We start from the raw sequence: 7,454 nt of genomic DNA, 5'->3' as shown, positions 1-7,454 counted from the left end.
TGTCTTATACACTGAAAAATATGGTAACTTGAGTTTTGCGCTGCTGCATGAAAAACCGCTCAAACAGAAATGCATTGTGCTCCAATTCAGTGTTTCTCAACTAGGGCAACCTTAAGATGTGCAGACTTCAATTCCCAGAACTCCCCAGCTAGCCTTCCCCAGAATTCTCCTTGCTTATACTGGGGGATTCTGGGAGTTGAAGTCCACACATCTTAAAGTGGCCGAGGTTGAGAAACCCTGAGTGTTTCTTTCCTATTGTATCACCCACCCATAAATATTTTACTAGTGTTCCTCGAAATTCCAAGTAGTTCTCAACTCACAACCATTCAAAGTTACTACAGCACCAAAAAAAGTGACTCATGGCCCTTTTTCACATGACCGTTGCAGCATCCCCAGGGTCACGGGATCAAAATTCAGAGGCTTGGCAACTGGCGTGTATTTATGACGGTTGCGGTGTTCCAGGGTCATGGGATCTCCATTTGCAACTTCCTGACAAGCGAAGTTAACTGGGAAGCCAGATTCACTTAACAACCATGTTACTAACTGTAGGGATTCACTTAACAACGGTGGCAAGAAAGGCTGTAAAATGGGGCAAAACTCATTTAACACCTGCTTTGCTTAGCAACAGAAATGTTGGGCTCCACTATGGTCATAAGTCAAGGACTATTGTATGGATCATTAGGTGGCCAGGCGGTAGTTCTCTTCCAACCTGGCCTACCTCACAAAATAGAGAATAAAATAAAATAAAATCCCCATATAAGTGGCTTTTTGCTCCTGAAGACAAGGAAGGAGGCTGAAATTAATCAAATAGATGTCTAACAGATATTGAGAAGCAATGTTGTTGAGATGTTGAGATTCTAGAAAGAGTGCAGAGAAGAGCAACCAAGATGATGAGGGGACTGGAGGTTAAAACATACGATGAACAATTGCAGGAACTGGGCCTGGCTAGTCTAGTGAAGAGAAGGACCAGGGCAGACATGATAACAGTGTTCCAATATTTGAGGGGCTGCCACAGAGAGGAGGGGGGGGGGTCAAGCTATTTTCCAAGGCACCTGAAGGCCAGACAAGGAATTATGGATGGAAACTGAACAAGGAGAGATTCAACCTGGAAATAAGGAGAAATTTTCTGACAGTGAGCGCAATTAACTAGTGGAACAACTTTGCCTTCAGAAGTTGTGGGAGCTTCATCACTGGAGGCTTTCAAGAAGAGACTGGACTGCCGTCTGTCAGAAACGGTGTAGGGTTTCCTGCTTGGGTGGGGGGTTGGACTAGATGACCTACAAGGTCCCTTCCAACTCTGTTAAACTATCTGAAGTCAATGAAGTTATGCCAGTCAGAGTGCATTCGAGTTCCTCAGGCTACAAAAAAGAAAAAGAAAAAAAATGCCGAATCCCATCTTCTATACTCCGAGTCCTCAAATTCCAGCTTGGAGATTGAGGTGGAGCATAATCCCGAATTCTCTTTTTAGAAATTCAAGGCAGGACTTTTATTACTTTTGCTTCCTGGAATGTTGAGTTCCTCTCAATCATTCAGATCTAATCCTTCAGAAAACTTGCTTTAGAAGAAATCAATCTTCCTGTTCCCATTTTTTCTATATCAGCCCCTTCCCACAGAATCCCAAGACTTGGCACCAATAATAAATAAACTGCTAGCATGGAACCGATGTTCGGCAACATTAAGCATTTAATCCAGCATATTCAGAGCCTGGGTAGTCCTTTGCATGCTTTTTATTAAGAGATCATAAATCTGGACAGCAGAATCACTTTTCAGCTGGTGGTGGAGGAGAGATTTGTATCCCACCAGATTGGGATCTGAGAGAGATTCAAACCAGGATTTTGAGCCACCGTAGAGAATTCCACCCACCTTCTACTAACTAAACCCCAAAGTTACTTGCTAATAACACAGATTTCCAGGGAGGGTTTTAATTGAAATTTGACTTGTTTTGGAACTGTATAGAAAACCCACCAGGAGCAAGATTAACAAGAGATCAGAACTCATTCCAAAAAACCACCACAGCAATAAATAACGTCTTGCAGGAACTCGCTTAATGCAATAAATCTAGTGAAAATACTATTTATAACTCACACGGACCACTTTAAAGTATATTTATTTCTATTCCAGCATTTTATTCAGTTCTTTAGGGTCTATTTTGCAAGCTGTTTGAGTCAAGTTGACTCAGGTGTAAGCAAAGCCCATTGAATTCAATAGTTTCACTTCCCATTAAGTATGTTTAGAACGCCATACTTTAGAATAGAATAGAATAGAATTTTTTATTGGCCAAGTGTGATTGGACACACAAGGAATTTGTCTTGGTGCATATGCTCTCAGTGTACGTAAAAGAAAAGATACCTTCATCAAGGTACAACGCTTACAACACAAATGATGGTCATAGGGAAATTTCTCAGGAAATCTCAGGTATTCTTCCCCTTCCCAACCTCCTGGCTTTAAGAGGCAAAGAATCAGCTGAAGTAAATAATTCAGTCACTTTCTTACCCTTGGATTGAAATGCTTTTCCTCTGGTTTGAATGGTTCTCCCCCACTTTTCCTCCAGGCTAAAAATCTCCATTGTAGTTCTTCTCTCCTATCTGGTTTTTTTCTTGTCCTTGTCACTCTGCTTCAAGGGGAGGGGAAGAGTTCAGGAACTGAAAATTGCAGCTGGGTTCCGTGTAGCAATGATAATGCAGCATTTTCCCACCTCTGCAAACCATCAGCATGCTAGCAAAGCTGCATCAGCATTTTTTTCACACCACTGCGTTAACACTACTGCATCCAGGTTGGGAAGGAGGGAGGGAGGGAGGGGTTGGCGAAAGACCTGGAAAGAAAGGCCAGTAATGATGCTGCCAACACAGGACATCAATGGGTGGATCAAACGATTGTGGCAACTGATAGGGAAGGAGTTATTGTCAACGTGGGTAACTTGTCAAGATGTGAAGGCTCAGAACAAAAGGATTTGACAATGTAGCCATGTCAACAAAAAAAAAAAGATGTTGAGATTTTGGAAAAAGTGCAAAGAAGAGCAGCTAAGATGATGAAAGGCCTGGAGATTAAAACATATGAAGAACGGCTGCAGGGTTTGGGGTATGGCGAGTCTAGAGGAAAGAAGGACCAGGGGGGACATGATAGGAGTATTCCAGTATTAGAGGGGCTGCCACAAAGAAGAAGGGGTCAACTTATTTTCTAAAGAAGCACGACAAGAAACAATGAATGGAAACTAAGCAAGGAGAGAAGCAATCTGGAATTAAGGAGAAACTTCCTAACAGTGAGGACAATTAACCAGTGGAAGAGCTTTGCCTCCAGAAATTGTGGGTGCTTCGTCACTGGAGGTTTTTAAGAAGAGACTGGACAGTCACTTGTCTGAAATGGTATAGGGTAGGGGTCTCCAACCATGGCAACTTTAAGACTTGTGGACTTCAACTCCCAGAATTCCTCAGCCAGCAAAGCTGAGCTTTGCTGGCTGAGGAACTCTGGGAGTTGAAGTCCACAAGTCTTAAAGTTGCCAAGGTTGGAGACCCCTGGTATAGGATCTCCTGCTTGAGAAGGGGGTTGGACTAGAAGACCTCAAAGGTCCCTTCCAGCTCTATTCTGATTGAATTAATTCTTCAGCATGTTACAAAATGTAAGAGCCAAGCCCTTGGTGTTAAATGTGAATGGTTTGCAAAGTTCCCATCCTTTCAAGTCCAGGTAATCCTTGACTTATAAGAGTTTGTTTAGTGACCAGCACTGGAAAAAAGTGGCATGACCATTTTTCACACTTATGATCATTACAACATCCCCACAGCCACATGATAAAAATTCAAGATGCTTGGCAACTGGTTCATATTTATGATGGTTGCAGTGTCACAGAATCATGTGGTCACCTTTTGTGATGTTTTGACAGAGTCAAAGTGGTGGCGAGACCCCTCCTCAAGAAGCCTTCCCTGGATCCAGCTATTTTATCGAACTACCATCCGGTCTCTAACCTTCGTTTTGTGGCGAAGGTTGTTGAGAGTGTTGTGGCACATCAGCTCCCTTGGTACCTGGATGAAACTGTTTATCTAGACCCGTGCCAGTCTGGCTTCTGGCCTGGGTACAGCACGGAGACGGCTTTGGTCGCGTTGGTTGATGATCTCTGGAGGGCCCGGGATAAGGGTTGTTCCTCTATCCTGGTCCTACTTGATCTGTCAGCGGCTTTTGATACCATCAACCATGGTATCTTGCTGCAGCGGTTGGGGGGCCTGGGAGTGGGGGGCACCGTTTTTCGGTGGTTCTCCTCCTATCTCTCCGACCGCTTGCAGACAGTGTTGGCGGGGGGGCAGAGATCGACCGCGAGGCACCTCGCATGTGGGGTGCCACAGGGGTCGATTCTCTCGCCCCTCCTGTTCAACATCTATATGAAGCCGTTGGGGGAGATCATCCGTGGTTTTGGGGTGAGTTTCCAGCTGTACGCTGATGACACTCAACTGTACATTTCCACCCCAGATCACCCGAAGCCGTCAATGTGATGTCCCGGTGCCTTGAAGCAGTTCGGGTCTGGATGGGGACGAACAGACTTCGACTCAACCCATCCAAGACGGAGTGGCTGTCGATGCCAGCATCCCGGTACAGTCAGCTAGTTCCGTTGCTGACTGTGGGGGGCGAGTCACTGGCCCCCAGGGAGTTGGTTCGCAGCTTAGGCGTTCTCCTGGATGCACGGCTGCCGTTGGAAGAACACTTGACAGCCGTTGCCAGGGGAGCTTTTTATCAGGTTCGCCTGATCCGCCAACTGCGTCCCTTCCTGGACCGGGATTCGTTATGCACGGTCACTCATGCCCTCGTTACCTCCCGCCTGGATTACTGCAATGCTCTCTACATGGGGCTCCCCTTGAAGAGCACCAGGAGACTTCAACTGATACAGAATGCGGCTGCGCGGGGGATAGAGGGAGCGTCTCGGACCTTCCATATAACACCTCTCCTACGCAAGCTGCACTGGTTGCCGGTGGTCTTCCGCGTGCAATTCAAGGTGTTGGTGATCACCTTTAAAGCGCTCCATGGCATAGGACCAGGTTACTTACGGGACCGCCTACTGCCGCCAATAGCCTCCCATCGACCTGTGCGCTCCCACAGGGAGGGTCTCCTTGGGGTGCCGTCAGCTAAACAATGTCGGCTGGCGGCCCCCAGGGGAAGAGCCTTCTCTGTGGGGGCACCTACCCTATGGAACGAACTGCCTCTGGGGCTACGCCTTCTTCCCGACCTCCGGGCCTTTAAGCGCGAGCTCAAGACTTTTTTGTTTCACCGAGCAGGGTTGGCCTAAGATTAATTTTTAATTGAGTGGTTTTATTACTTGTTATTTTAATATTCGGCCTTATGGTTTCAGATTTTTAAATTTCAAATATTGTGTTTTAATTTTTGTATATGTCTTTTTAACTTGGCTGTAAACCGCCCTGAGTCTCGGGAGAAGGGCGGTATAGAAATGTAAATAATAAATAAATAAATAAATAAATAAAGTGGGAAGCCAGATTCATTTAACAACCGTTGGACTAATTTAACAACTGCAGTGATTCATTTTAACAGGCAAGAAAAGTCGTAAAATGGAGCAAAATTCGCTTAACTATCTTGCTCAGCAATAGAAATTTTGGGTTCAGCTGTGGCCATCAACTGAAGACTGCCCATATCTGTGAACTATCCCTATCAATAACCCAGTAACCCATTATCCACTGTAGCATGCAAACTTTTACCTTTCACTCGCCCTTAAAGTAGCAAGAGTGTTTGTAAACATTCTTTGCTGATTCACCCTAACCATTGTCTCCAGCAGCTCCGATATTCATCAGCATTCTCTGACATCAGAGCAATTCACCCAATCACAGGTCGCTTATTTCAGCATCAACAATAGGTGGCTGAGAATTGATGTATCACCAAATCGGTGTTAATTCTTGTTGACCACACAATAAGTCTTCTGCAACCTGCTGCCAACTTGGGCCTTCAGATCTTCCAACAGCACACCCAACATCACCTTACATGTGTGTAAAATATGTGTGTAAAAGAACTGATTTTTTTTTTAAATTCTTCGTTTGCTTGTTCGGAGGGCTCACTGGCTTTTATTAGAGAAGATGGGATGGGATGGGATGCATAGTGGAGGATCCCCAGGAGGAAAGGGAGGCATTCTGGTGGAGGAAGAGGCAACCCAGCCCAGAGTATCATGTGTGGAAGAAAAAGGATGAAGACAGCCCCTCCTTAATAGTTCCCAGAGTATACTGTAGATGCAGATACAACAGTCCTCAGTCTGGCAAGATTCTGTCAATAGGTGTGAAACAATAAAGAACTCTCCTTGGAAGAATTGTCCCATGTCATTCTTGGTTTTGGGCCTCACAGGAGAACACCGCTGCAAAGCTCAAATAGGAAGTCCAAAAGAGGAAGAGTTACTAGAAGAAAGAAAATTACCCCCTTAAACCTCCAAAACTTACTTACAATACTTACAAAAGTATTGTAAGTTGGTGGTTTGTTAAATTCCAATTTTCTGAAGGAGCCACAATGCCTGGGTAGGTTTCTATGTTACCCCAAGTAAAAAACTAATAAAATCATACTAGAGCTGAGCAGGGTGTGTGTGTGTGTGTGTGTGTGTGTGTGTGTGTGTGTGTGTGTAAAATTGCATACATATGATCAAATGAACTGCTTTGTGCTGTAAATGGTCTATTTAAGGGCTGGGAAATTTAAGCATATAGCTATAAAGGTAGTCCTTGCTTAATGGCCATTCATTTAGTGACTACTAGTTGTACAGCTATACTCTGACATTTCCTAACCCTTGAATTTATATCATTATACAGCTACATTCAAATTGATACGGTTTCTTTCCATAGATTAATTTTTTCCACATCCTCCAGTCCAATTTCATTCTCTTTTATGTGAGTAGAAAGGCTGACTTTCACAGACCAATTGTGGTAGTATACAAAATGCAAAGCGTTTTATTTCACCACATAAATGGAAAGGAACTAAAAACAAACGAACCCCCAAACTTCTATATATTAATGTAAAAAAATCTATTTTTTTCTGCTCTTCAAATATATACACATCCCGATACACATAAAGAAACAAACAGCTACAAGTATTCCCAGGAAAACACAAAAAAGGCATTTGACAGGATAAATGGAGAGATGATAAACAAAAAAAAGAGAAATAGTTATAGGCATACTGTACCACTGAAACATTTTCAAACAGAAATATACATCTAATTAAGACAGGTAAATTTCAAACAACTGAAAATACTTGAAATATTAGCTTACCCCCATCAAGCAACAGTTAGTCATGACTAAAGCTACAATCCTATGTACAATTTATTGGGGGAAAAAAACATTCAGCTTTGTGGTACTTCCTCCTGAGAGAATAAAAATATAACCGTAGCATACATCCCTTTGCACGCTGATTCCAGGGAATCATTCTATGTATGGAAAAGCTTTTCTGGCTTTGTACATATTTGAAAAAGACACAAGAACTAAAATTCA

This window comes from Ahaetulla prasina, chromosome 2 (assembly GCF_028640845.1).
Source record: "Ahaetulla prasina isolate Xishuangbanna chromosome 2, ASM2864084v1, whole genome shotgun sequence".
Classification (NCBI taxonomy): domain Eukaryota; kingdom Metazoa; phylum Chordata; class Lepidosauria; order Squamata; family Colubridae; genus Ahaetulla; species Ahaetulla prasina.
This window is presented reverse-complemented; position numbering follows the sequence as displayed.